Genomic DNA, 12,437 nt, shown 5'->3' with positions numbered 1-12,437 from the left:
ACAAATAATCATAAGTTTCTCCTAGACTGTGTCAGAACTGGCAAATATATGTGGTGTTCAATAGACAGAGCACATGATATAGCAGAATTATCAAATCTGTTCCATTAGGACTGTAGTTTTTAACCCCTTCCACGCTCATGACGAGCTGGGCTCGTCATGCAGTAGCCTCCTGCTACGCTGATGACGAGCCCAGCTCGTCATGAATAATGGGGTTCATGGGTTTCCAGCACAGGGGAAAAATCCCCATAGCATTCAAAAGGTTAATAGTCATGATAACATGCTAGCATGTGAGTCGATCTTGCACAGTGAATAAGGGAGCAGTGCCAGTATCTACTTGGTCAGCTCTAGATGGCTCAACTGGGGAGGTATGAGAACAGTGAGCTCCAGTGGCGCAATTGGTTAGCGCGCGGTACTTATACAGCAGTACTTGCATTGAGGCATGCAGAGGTTGTGAGTTCGAGCCTCACCTGGAGCAGCTTACTGGTTTTTCATAAACCATTTCACTAAAAGTAAAGAATAAACTCAGGGGAAAGACGGCCCTTGCTAGAGAGTTTTTACTTCTTTTCAGGATCTGCGTGTCCGACTCTTCCAGGTGCAAATATCACAATCCTATTCGATGCTCCTTATAAACATTCCATGATGTGCCGTCTTGCATAGCATGCAAACACCACATCAGTGCATTTAAAAATACATTTGTAGAATAATAAATATGATGAAAACATTGTTGTCACGGGATAACCATATACTGAGGAGCTGCAAACAGTGCTGTATCAGCTACTTACAATAAAATTTAACTGAAAGACATATCAAAAGAAGAGCGTCATCATATTAATGTTTCTAGTCAACATAAGAGTTGCACCATAGCAGCTTATGGTGCTTTCTGCTCAGATTGTGCCTCCAATCCCACATTGATTTTTTTTATTCTTTGCAGTTTAAAAAAACAATTCATGCTCAAAGTTAACTTTTTAAAACCATTCAACCTAATATATTTATTTCTCTAACTTGTGAATGTGGTACATGTTCTCTTTTCCTCATCCCATTCACGATACTCCTTTTCCCGAAATCAGGTTCACTTCTTTATCCAGCCCACCCATCCAAGGTCACCAAATCTATGAAGCGATTCTGCTTTTTCTCACATTCTCTCTATGTACAAGATACCTTGTATCATTTGAATGGACAGCAGGAGAGTCGGATATTTATGGTTAGTGGGGGTGGGGTTTTGAAGATTAACCTCATTTGACTAAGAGCCGGGGCATCTGGGAGGAAAAGTATTTTAAGGGGGATGAAGTTCACATCTCCTTGGTGAAATTTCTAGATCCTTATTTCATCCTTTCTGTGGATGCAGACTCAGTCGGAACAGAGGTCATAGTCCTCGCTCTGACTTTCAAAGGAACTTCAAATATGCATGGCTTATTTGGCTTTGCCCGGCAGGGTGAGAATGGCGTTTGTCAGGCGATCGGAAGGGGTGAGGCGATAGTTTATGGTTCAATGGTTTTCATGAAGTCTTCTTGATACGATGAAAGCAGGAAAGGGAAGCTTGTCAATAAGCAAACTTAAGACAAGGTGTGACTCCTAGAAAGAATGACTTGGAAACATACAGAAACTCACATATAAAAAGGCCCTGATGAGGCTTGAACTCATGACCCCTAGTCTACAAGACCAGTGCTCTGCCACTGAGCTACAAGGCCAGCCTGCTTGCAGTATGTAAATCGCTTCATGTATTCTTACTGCGGTATGAAGATATCTATGATTTTGAGACTCTGTATGGAAATGCAGTTGCATTTGAATGACTACATGCGTGCACAAATTGAAGAGCATGCTTAAGACACTTTTCTTGGAAGTAGGAAAAACTCCATTTTGATTTGAGAACATAAGAGTATTCACATTTATGACCATACTGATAGCTCTAGTTAGTATGTCCACAATCAGTGACAGATAGAGAACTCACTTATTAGAAGTGATCTGTCTCTGTGGGGCAGACATATGTCAACAGTCATACACTTGAGATGGCTGAAACTTTAGGAGTAAGAGCTGCTTTCTTATCAGTCTATCTATCCAAACTGGTTAGAAGTAACCCTGGGCGTCCGAATCGGCTACGCCCACGGAGTAGGCGCAGTGTTGCCTTCTACGCATTTTGCGTAGACAGCGTAGCCGGCAATGCTACGCCCACTCCGTGTGCGTAGCCGATTCGGCCGCCACCCGCCTCCCTCCCGCCCTCCCCTACATACATTATTTAAGCAACTAACCTTAATAAAACAATTTTTAAAGCACTTACCATGTCCGGGGCTCTTCCGGGGCTCCCTCTTGGAATAGCGTCCCTTCCTGGATACCAATGCGCATGCGCGGCCTCCCGCGCATGCGCATTGGTATCCAGGACGACGCTATTCCAAGATGGAGCCCCGGACGAGCCCCGGACACGGTAAGTGCTTTAAAATTGTTTTATTAAGGGTAGTTGCTTAAATAATGTATGTAGGGGAGAGCGGGAGGGAGGTGCGTAGTGGGGCTACGCGGAGTGCGGGAGTGGGCGTAGCTTCTCGCCAACTCCGCGTAGCTCCGCGGAGACCCACTACGCCCACTACGACCAGGGTTAGTTAGAAGGCCAGGAGTGAGGGAAAGGCAATCCTTTGGACACTTCATGAAAGATCTAATTTCAATTAAGCACAAAACACTTCCCTTAATTTGACATAATTGCCAAAATGGAATAGTCAGTTGGGCCCTTCTAGTGGATTATGGCTGTGTCTTGAAAGAGAGTGTAATTGTACTACGAGACATGCCCACCTTCAAAAGAGTGTCTGATGGCGTTCCGACGAAGGTGGGATTCGAACCCACGCGTGCAGAGCACAATGGATTAGCAGTCCATCGCCTTAACCACTCGGCCACCTCGTCTGCCTTAGATGACTATGTTTCATTTTTTAGGAAATTCTTATGATGTGCTAATTACAAATAATCATAAGTTTCTCCTAGACTGTGTCAGAACTGGCAAATATATGTGGTGTTCAATAGACAGAGCACATGATATAGCAGAATTATCAAATCTGTTCCATTAGGACTGTAGTTTTTAATAGTCATGATAACATGCTAGCATGTGAGTCGATCTTGCACAGTGAATAAGGGAGCAGTGCCAGTATCTACTTGGTCAGCTCTAGATGGCTCAACTGGGGAGGTATGAGAACAGTGAGCTCCAGTGGCGCAATCGGTTAGCGTGCGGTACTTATACAGCAGTACTTGCATTGAGGCATGCAGAGGTTGTGAGTTCGAGCCTCACCTGGAGCAGCTTACTGGTTTTTCATAAACCATTTCACTAAAAGTAAAGAATAAACTCAGGGGAAAGACGGCCCTTGCTAGAGAGTTTTTACTTCTTTTCAGGATCTGCGTGTCCGACTCTTCCAGGTGCAAATATCACAATCCTATTCGATGCTCCTTATAAACATTCCATGATGTGCCGTCTTGCATAGCATGCAAACACCACATCAGTGCATTTAAAAATACATTTGTAGAATAATAAATATGATGAAAACATTGTTGTCACGGGATAACCATATACTGAGGAGCTGCAAACAGTGCTGTATCAGCTACTTACAATAAAATTTAACTGAAAGACATATCAAAAGAAGAGCGTCATCATATTAATGATTCTAGTCAACATAAGAGTTGCACCATAGCAGCTTATGGTGCTTTCTGCTCAGATTGTGCCTCCAATCCCACATTGATTTTTTTTATTCTTTGCAGTTTAAAAAAACAATTCATGCTCAAAGTTAACTTTTTAAAACCATTCAACCTAATATATTTATTTCTCTAACTTGTGAATGTGGTACATGTTCTCTTTTCCTCATCCCCATCACGATACTCCTTTTCCCGAAATCAGGTTCACTTCTTTATCCAGCCCACCCATCCAAGGTCACCAAATCTATGAAGCGATTCTGCTTTTTCTCACATTCTCTCTATGTACAAGATACCTTGTATCATTTGAATGGACAGCAGGGAAGCTTGTCAATAAGCAAACTTAAGACAAGGTGTGACTCCTAGAAAGAATGACTTGGAAACAACATACAGAAACTCACATATAAAAAGGCCCTGATGAGGCTTGAACTCATGACCCCTAGTCTACAAGACCAGTGCTCTGCCACTGAGCTACAAGGCCAGCCTGCTTGCAGTATGTAAATCGCTTCATGTATTCTTACTGCGGTATGAAGATATCTATGATTTTGAGACTCTGTATGGAAATGCAGTTGCATTTGAATGACTACATGCGTGCACAAATTGAAGAGCATGCTTAAGACACTTTTCTTGGAAGTAGGAAAAACTCCATTTTGATTTGAGAACATAAGAGTATTCACATTTATGACCATACTGATAGCTCTAGTTAGTATGTCCACAATCAGTGACAGATAGAGAACTCACTTATTAGAAGTGATCTGTCTCTGTGGGGCAGACATATGTCAACAGTCATACACTTGAGATGGCTGAAACTTTAGGAGTAAGAGCTGCTTTCTTATCAGTCTATCTATCCAAACTGGTTAGAAGTAACCCTGGGCGTCCGAATCGGCTATGCCCACGGAGTAGGCGTAGTGTTGCCTTCTACGCATTTTGCGTAGACAGCGTAGCCGGCAACACTACGCCCACTCCGTGTGCGTAGCCGATTCGGCCGCCACCCGCCTCCCTCCCGCCCTCCCCTACATACATTATTTAAGCAACTAACCTTAATAAAACAATTTTTAAAGCACTTACCATGTCCGGGGCTCTTCCGGGGCTCCCTCTTGGAATAGCGTCCCTTCCTGGATACCAATGCGCATGCGCGGCCTCCCGCGCATGCGCATTGGTATCCAGGACGACGCTATTCCAAGATGGAGCCCCGGACGAGCCCCGGACACGGTAAGTGCTTTAAAATTGTTTTATTAAGGGTAGTTGCTTAAATAATGTATGTAGGGGAGAGCGGTAGGGAGGTGCGTAGTGGGGCTACGCGGAGTGCGGGAGTGGGCGTAGCTTCTCGCCAACTCCGCGTAGCTCCGCGGAGCCCCACTACGCCCACTACGACCAGGGTTAGTTAGAAGGCCAGGAGTGAGGGAAAGGCAATCCTTTGGACACTTCATGAAAGATCTAATTTCAATTAAGCACAAAACACTTCCCTTAATTTGACATAATTGCCAAAATGGAATAGTCAGTTGGGCCCTTCTAGTGGATTATGGCTGTGTCTTGAAAGAGAGTGTAATTGTACTACGAGACATGCCCACCTTCAAAAGAGTGTCTGATGGCATTCCGACGAAGGTGGGATTCGAACCCACGCGTGCAGAGCACAATGGATTAGCAGTCCATCGCCTTAACCACTCGGCCACCTCGTCTGCCTTAGGTGACTATGTTTCATTTTTTAGGAAATTCTTATGATGTGCTAATTACAAATAATCATAGGTTTCTCCTAGACTGTGTCAGAACTGGCAAATATATGTGGTGTTCAATAGACAGAGCACATGATATAGCAGAATTATCAAATCTGTTCCATTAGGACTGTAGTTTTTAATAGTCATGATAACATGCTAGCATGTGAGTCGATCTTGCACAGTGAATAAGGGAGCAGTGCCAGTATCTACTTGGTCAGCTCTAGATGGCTCAACTGGGGAGGTATGAGAACAGTGAGCTCCAGTGGCGTAATCGGTTAGCGCGCGGTACTTATACAGCAGTACTTGCATTGAGGCATGCAGAGGTTGTGAGTTCGAGCCTCACCTGGAGCAGCTTACTGGTTTTTCATAAACCATTTCACTAAAAGTAAAGAATAAACTCAGGGGAAAGACGGCCCTTGCTAGAGAGTTTTTACTTCTTTTCAGGATCTGCGTGTCCGACTCTTCCAGGTGCAAATATCACAATCCTATTCGATGCTCCTTATAAACATTCCATGATGTGCCGTCTTGCATAGCATGCAAACACCACATCAGTGCATTTAAAAATACATTTGTAGAATAATAAATATGATGAAAACATTGTTGTCACGGGATAACCATATACTGAGGAGCTGCAAACAGTGCTGTATCAGCTACTTACAATAAAATTTAACTGAAAGACATATCAAAAGAAGAGCGTCATCATATTAATGATTCTAGTCAACATAAGAGTTGCACCATAGCAGCTTATGGTGCTTTCTGCTCAGATTGTGCCTCCAATCCCACATTGATTGTTTTTATTCTTTGCAGTTTAAAAAAACAATTCATGCTCAAAGTTAACTTTTTAAAACCATTCAACCTAATATATTTATTTCTCTAACTTGTGAATGTGGTACATGTTCTCTTTTCCTCATCCCCATCACGATACTCCTTTTCCCGAAATCAGGTTCACTTCTTTATCCAGCCCACCCATCCAAGGTCACCAAATCTATGAAGCGATTCTGCTTTTTCTCACATTCTCTCTATGTACAAGATACCTTGTATCATTTGAATGGACAGCAGGAGAGTCGGATATTTATGGTTAGTGGGGGTGGGGTTTTGAAGATTAACCTCATTTGACTAAGAGCCGGGGCATCTGGGAGGAAAAGTATTTTAAGGGGGATGAAGTTCACATCTCCTTGGTGAAATTTCTAGATCCTTATTTCATCCTTTCTGTGGATGCAGACTCAGTCGGAACAGAGGTCATAGTCCTCGCTCTGACTTTCAAAGGAACTTCAAATATGCATGGCTTATTTGGCTTTGCCCGGCAGGGCTTGCCCGGCGGGGTGAGAATGGCGTTTGTCAGGCGTTCGTCAGGCGATCGTCAGGCGATCGGAAGGGGTGAGGCGATAGTTTATGGTTCAATGGTTTTCATGAAGTCTTCTTGATACGATGAAAGCAGGAAAGGGAAGCTTGTCAATAAGCAAACTTAAGACAAGGTGTGACTCCTAGAAAGAATGACTTGGAAACAACATACAGAAACTCACATATAAAAAGGCCCTGATGAGGCTTGAACTCATGACCCCTGGTTTACAAGACCAGTGCTCTGCCACTGAGCTACAAGGCCAGCCTGCTTGCAGTATGTAAATCGCTTCATGTATTCTTACTGCGGTATGAAGATATCTATGATTTTGAGACTCTGTATGGAAATGCAGTTGCATTTGAATGTCTACATGCGTGCACAAATTGAAGAGCATGCTTAAGACACTTTTCTTGGAAGTAGGAAAAACTCCATTTTGATTTGAGAACATAAGAGTATTCACATTTATGACCATACTGATAGCTCTAGTTAGTATGTCCACAATCAGTGACAGATAGAGAACTCACTTATTAGAAGTGATCTGTCTCTGTGGGGCAGACATATGTCAACAGTCATACACTTGAGATGGCTGAAACTTTAGGAGTAAGAGCTGCTTTCTTATCAGTCTATCTATCCAAACTGGTTAGAAGTAACCCTGGGCGTCCGAATCGGCTACGCCCACGGAGTAGGCGTTGTGTTGCCTTCTACGCATTTTGCGTAGACAGTGTAGCCGGCAACACTACGCCCACTCCGTGTGCGTAGCCGATTCGGCCGCCACCCGCCTCCCTCCCGCCCTCCCCTACATACATTATTTAAGCAACTAACCTTAATAAAACAATTTTTAAAACACTTACCATGTCCGGGGCTCTTCCGGGGCTCCCTCTTGGAATAGCGTCCCTTCCTGGATACCAATGCGCATGCGCGGCCTCCCGCGCATGCGCATTGGTATCCAGGACGACGCTATTCCAAGATGGAGCCCCGGACGAGCCCCGGACACGGTAAGTGCTTTAAAATTGTTTTATTAAGGGTAGTTTCTTAAATAATGTATGTAGGGGAGAGCGGGAGGGAGGTGCGTAGTGGGGCTACGCGGAGTGCGGGAGTGGGCGTAGCTTCTCGCCCACTCCGCGTAGCTCCGCGGAGCCCCACAACGCCCACTACGACCAGGGTTAGTTAGAAGGCCAGGAGTGAGGGAAAGGCAATCCTCTGGACACTTCATGAAAGATCTAATTTCAATTAAGCACAAAACACTTCCCTTAATTTGACATAATTGCCAAAATGGAATAGTCAGTTGGGCCCTTCTAGTGGATTATGGCTGTGTCTTGAAAGAGAGTGTAATTGTACTACGAGACATGCCCACCTTCAAAAGAGTGTCTGATGGCGTTCCGACGAAGGTGGGATTCGAACCCACGCGTGCAGAGCACAATGGATTAGCAGTCCATCGGCTTAACCACTCGGCCACCTCGTCTGCCTTAGGTGACTATGTTTCATTTTTTAGGAAATTCTTACGATGTGCTAATTACAAATAATCATAAGTTTCTCCTAGACTGTGTCAGAACTGGCAAATATATGTGGTGTTCAATAGACAGAGCACATGATATAGCAGAATTATCAAATCTGTTCCATTAGGACTGTAGTTTTTAACCCCTTCCACGCTCATGACGAGCTTGGCTCGTCATGCAGTAGCCTCCTGCTACGCTGATGACGAGCCCAGCTCGTCATGAATAATGGGGTTCATGGGTTTCCAGCACAGGGGAAAAATCCCCATAGCATTCAAAAGGTTAATAGTCATGATAACATGCTAGCATGTGAGTCGATCTTGCACAGTGAATAAGGGAGCAGTGCCAGTATCTACTTGGTCAGCTCTAGATGGCTCAACTGGGGCGGTATGAGAACAGTGAGCTCCAGTGGCGCAATCGGTTAGCGCGCGGTACTTATACAGCAGTACTTGCATTGAGGCATGCAGAGGTTGTGAGTTCGAGCCTCACCTGGAGCAGCTTACTGGTTTTTCATAAACCATTTCACTAAAAGTAAAGAATAAACTCAGGGGAAAGACGGCCCTTGCTAGAGAGTTTTTACTTCTTTTCAGGATCTGCGTGTCCGACTCTTCCAGGTGCAAATATCACAATCCTATTCGATGCTCCTTATAAACATTCCATGATGTGCCGTCTTGCATAGCATGCAAACACCACATCAGTGCATTTAAAAATACATTTGTAGAATAATAAATATGATGAAAACATTGTTGTCACGGGATAACCATATACTGAGGAGCTGCAAACAGTGCTGTATCAGCTACTTACAATAAAATTTAACTGAAAGACATATCAAAAGAAGAGCGTCATCATATTAATGTTTCTAGTCAACATAAGAGTTGCACCATAGCAGCTTATGGTGCTTTCTGCTCAGATTGTGCCTCCAATCCCACATTGATTTTTTTTATTCTTTGCAGTTTAAAAAAACAATTCATGCTCAAAGTTAACTTTTTAAAACCATTCAACCTAATATATTTATTTCTCTAACTTGTGAATGTGGTACATGTTCTCTTTTCCTCATCCCATTCACGATACTCCTTTTCCCGAAATCAGGTTCACTTCTTTATCCAGCCCACCCATCCAAGGTCACCAAATCTATGAAGCGATTCTGCTTTTTCTCACATTCTCTCTATGTACAAGATACCTTGTATCATTTGAATGGACAGCAGGAGAGTCGGATATTTATGGTTAGTGGGGGTGGGGTTTTGAAGATTAACCTCATTTGACTAAGAGCCGGGGCATCTGGGAGGAAAAGTATTTTAAGGGGGATGAAGTTCACATCTCCTTGGTGAAATTTCTAGATCCTTATTTCATCCTTTCTGTGGATGCAGACTCAGTCGGAACAGAGGTCATAGTCCTCGCTCTGACTTTCAAAGGAACTTCAAATATGCATGGCTTATTTGGCTTTGCCCGGCAGGGTGAGAATGGCGTTTGTCAGGCGATCGGAAGGGGTGAGGCGATAGTTTATGGTTCAATGGTTTTCATGAAGTCTTCTTGATACGATGAAAGCAGGAAAGGGAAGCTTGTCAATAAGCAAACTTAAGACAAGGTGTGACTCCTAGAAAGAATGACTTGGAAACAACATACAGAAACTCACATATAAAAAGGCCCTGATGAGGCTTGAACTCATGACCCCTAGTCTATAAGACCAGGGCTCTGCCACTGAGCTACAAGGCCAGCCTGCTTGCAGTATGTAAATCGCTTCATGTATTCTTACTGCGGTATGAAGATATCTATGATTTTGAGACTCTGTATGGAAATGCAGTTGCATTTGAATGACTACATGCGTGCACAAATTGAAGAGCATGCTTAAGACACTTTTCTTGGAAGTAGGAAAAACTCCATTTTGATTTGAGAACATAAGAGTATTCACATTTATGACCATACTGATAGCTCTAGTTAGTATGTCCACAATCAGTGACAGATAGAGAACTCACTTATTAGAAGTGATCTGTCTCTGTGGGGCAGACATATGTCAACAGTCATACACTTGAGATGGCTGAAACTTTAGGAGTAAGAGCTGCTTTCTTATCAGTCTATCTATCCAAACTGGTTAGAAGTAACCCTGGGCGTCCGAATCGGCTACGCCCACGGAGTAGGCGTAGTGTTGCCTTCTACGCATTTTGCGTAGACAGCGTAGCCGGCAATGCTACGCCCACTCCGTGTGCGTAGCCGATTCGGCCGCCACCCGCCTCCCTCCCGCCCTCCCCTACATACATTATTTAAGCAACTAACCTTAATAAAACAATTTTGAAAGCACTTACCATGTCCGGGGCTCTTCCGGGGCTCCCTCTTGGAATAGCGTCCCTTCCTGGATACCAATGCGCATGCGCGGCCTCCCGCGCATGCGCATTGGTATCCAGGACGACGCTATTCCAAGATGGAGCCCCGGACGAGCCCCGGACACGGTAAGTGCTTTAAAATTGTTTTATTAAGGGTAGTTGCTTAAATAATGTATGTAGGGGAGAGCGGGAGGGAGGTGCGTAGTGGGGCTACGCGGAGTGCGGGAGTGGGCGTAGCTTCTCGCCAACTCCGCGTAGCTCCGCGGAGACCCACTACGCCCACTACGACCAGGGTTAGTTAGAAGGCCAGGAGTGAGGGAAAGGCAATCCTTTGGACACTTCATGAAAGATCTAATTTCAATTAAGCACAAAACACTTCCCTTAATTTGACATAATTGCCAAAATGGAATAGTCAGTTGGGCCCTTCTAGTGGATTATGGCTGTGTCTTGAAAGAGAGTGTAATTGTACTACGAGACATGCCCACCTTCAAAAGAGAGTCTGATGGCGTTCCGACGAAGGTGGGATTCGAACCCACGCGTGCAGAGCACAATGGATTAGCAGTCCATCGCCTTAACCACTCGGCCACCTCGTCTGCCTTAGATGACTATGTTTCATTTTTTAGGAAATTCTTATGATGTGCTAATTACAAATAATCATAAGTTTCTCCTAGACTGTGTCAGAACTGGCAAATATATGTGGTGTTCAATAGACAGAGCACATGATATAGCAGAATTATCAAATCTGTTCCATTAGGACTGTAGTTTTTAATAGTCATGATAACATGCTAGCATGTGAGTCGATCTTGCACAGTGAATAAGGGAGCAGTGCCAGTATCTACTTGGTCAGCTCTAGATGGCTCAACTGGGGAGGTATGAGAACAGTGAGCTCCAGTGGCGCAATCGGTTAGCGTGCGGTACTTATACAGCAGTACTTGCATTGAGGCATGCAGAGGTTGTGAGTTCGAGCCTCACCTGGAGCAGCTTACTGGTTTTTCATAAACCATTTCACTAAAAGTAAAGAATAAACTCAGGGGAAAGACGGCCCTTGCTAGAGAGTTTTTACTTCTTTTCAGGATCTGCGTGTCCGACTCTTCCAGGTGCAAATATCACAATCCTATTCGATGCTCCTTATAAACATTCCATGATGTGCCGTCTTGCATAGCATGCAAACACCACATCAGTGCATTTAAAAATACATTTGTAGAATAATAAATATGATGAAAACATTGTTGTCACGGGATAACCATATACTGAGGAGCTGCAAACAGTGCTGTATCAGCTACTTACAATAAAATTTAACTGAAAGACATATCAAAAGAAGAGCGTCATCATATTAATGATTCTAGTCAACATAAGAGTTGCACCATAGCAGCTTATGGTGCTTTCTGCTCAGATTGTGCCTCCAATCCCACATTGATTTTTTTTATTCTTTGCAGTTTAAAAAAACAATTCATGCTCAAAGTTAACTTTTTAAAACCATTCAACCTAATATATTTATTTCTCTAACTTGTGAATGTGGTACATGTTCTCTTTTCCTCATCCCCATCACGATACTCCTTTTCCCGAAATCAGGTTCACTTCTTTATCCAGCCCACCCATCCAAGGTCACCAAATCTATGAAGCGATTCTGCTTTTTCTCACATTCTCTCTATGTACAAGATACCTTGTATCATTTGAATGGACAGCAGGGAAGCTTGTCAATAAGCAAACTTAAGACAAGGTGTGACTCCTAGAAAGAATGACTTGGAAACAACATACAGAAACTCACATATAAAAAGGCCCTGATGAGGCTTGAACTCATGACCCCTAGTCTACAAGACCAGTGCTCTGCCACTGAGCTACAAGGCCAGCCTGCTTGCAGTATGTAAATCGCTTCATGTATTCTTACTGCGGTATGAAGATATCTATGATT

General features: G+C 43.7%; 14 non-coding genes across 14 annotated transcripts; 5 read left to right on the top strand and 9 right to left on the bottom strand.

The window, feature by feature from the left end:
- The first annotated feature begins 380 nt into the window (after positions 1-380).
- Positions 381-475, top strand: TRNAI-UAU (transfer RNA isoleucine (anticodon UAU)). Its single transcript has 2 exons — positions 381-418; positions 440-475. It is a non-coding gene; the product is annotated as a tRNA-Ile (tRNA).
- A 1,141-nt stretch (positions 476-1,616) lies between these two features.
- On the bottom strand, positions 1,617-1,688 carry TRNAT-UGU (transfer RNA threonine (anticodon UGU)). The gene has a single exon. It is a non-coding gene; the product is annotated as a tRNA-Thr (tRNA).
- Positions 1,689-2,804: 1,116 nt separating this feature from the next.
- On the bottom strand, positions 2,805-2,886 carry TRNAS-GCU (transfer RNA serine (anticodon GCU)). The gene has a single exon. It is a non-coding gene; the product is annotated as a tRNA-Ser (tRNA).
- Positions 2,887-3,178: 292 nt separating this feature from the next.
- On the top strand, positions 3,179-3,273 carry TRNAI-UAU (transfer RNA isoleucine (anticodon UAU)). The gene is made up of 2 exons: positions 3,179-3,216; positions 3,238-3,273. It is a non-coding gene; the product is annotated as a tRNA-Ile (tRNA).
- Positions 3,274-4,069: 796 nt separating this feature from the next.
- Positions 4,070-4,141, bottom strand: TRNAT-UGU (transfer RNA threonine (anticodon UGU)). Its single transcript has one exon. It is a non-coding gene; the product is annotated as a tRNA-Thr (tRNA).
- Positions 4,142-5,257: 1,116 nt separating this feature from the next.
- TRNAS-GCU (transfer RNA serine (anticodon GCU)) lies at positions 5,258-5,339 on the bottom strand. Its single transcript has one exon. It is a non-coding gene; the product is annotated as a tRNA-Ser (tRNA).
- Positions 5,340-5,631: 292 nt separating this feature from the next.
- On the top strand, positions 5,632-5,726 carry TRNAI-UAU (transfer RNA isoleucine (anticodon UAU)). The gene is made up of 2 exons: positions 5,632-5,669; positions 5,691-5,726. It is a non-coding gene; the product is annotated as a tRNA-Ile (tRNA).
- A 1,180-nt stretch (positions 5,727-6,906) lies between these two features.
- Positions 6,907-6,978, bottom strand: TRNAT-UGU (transfer RNA threonine (anticodon UGU)). The gene has a single exon. It is a non-coding gene; the product is annotated as a tRNA-Thr (tRNA).
- Positions 6,979-8,094: 1,116 nt separating this feature from the next.
- TRNAS-GCU (transfer RNA serine (anticodon GCU)) lies at positions 8,095-8,176 on the bottom strand. Its single transcript has one exon. It is a non-coding gene; the product is annotated as a tRNA-Ser (tRNA).
- A 433-nt stretch (positions 8,177-8,609) lies between these two features.
- TRNAI-UAU (transfer RNA isoleucine (anticodon UAU)) lies at positions 8,610-8,704 on the top strand. The gene is made up of 2 exons: positions 8,610-8,647; positions 8,669-8,704. It is a non-coding gene; the product is annotated as a tRNA-Ile (tRNA).
- Positions 8,705-9,848: 1,144 nt separating this feature from the next.
- Positions 9,849-9,920, bottom strand: TRNAI-UAU (transfer RNA isoleucine (anticodon UAU)). Its single transcript has one exon. It is a non-coding gene; the product is annotated as a tRNA-Ile (tRNA).
- Positions 9,921-11,036: 1,116 nt separating this feature from the next.
- On the bottom strand, positions 11,037-11,118 carry TRNAS-GCU (transfer RNA serine (anticodon GCU)). The gene has a single exon. It is a non-coding gene; the product is annotated as a tRNA-Ser (tRNA).
- Positions 11,119-11,410: 292 nt separating this feature from the next.
- TRNAI-UAU (transfer RNA isoleucine (anticodon UAU)) lies at positions 11,411-11,505 on the top strand. Its single transcript has 2 exons — positions 11,411-11,448; positions 11,470-11,505. It is a non-coding gene; the product is annotated as a tRNA-Ile (tRNA).
- A 796-nt stretch (positions 11,506-12,301) lies between these two features.
- Positions 12,302-12,373, bottom strand: TRNAT-UGU (transfer RNA threonine (anticodon UGU)). Its single transcript has one exon. It is a non-coding gene; the product is annotated as a tRNA-Thr (tRNA).
- Positions 12,374-12,437: the final 64 nt, after the last annotated feature.

The sequence above is a fragment of the Lissotriton helveticus genome, chromosome 5_1, assembly GCF_964261635.1.
Source record: "Lissotriton helveticus chromosome 5_1, aLisHel1.1, whole genome shotgun sequence".
Taxonomy (NCBI): domain Eukaryota; kingdom Metazoa; phylum Chordata; class Amphibia; order Caudata; family Salamandridae; genus Lissotriton; species Lissotriton helveticus.
This window is presented reverse-complemented; position numbering and strand designations above follow the sequence as displayed.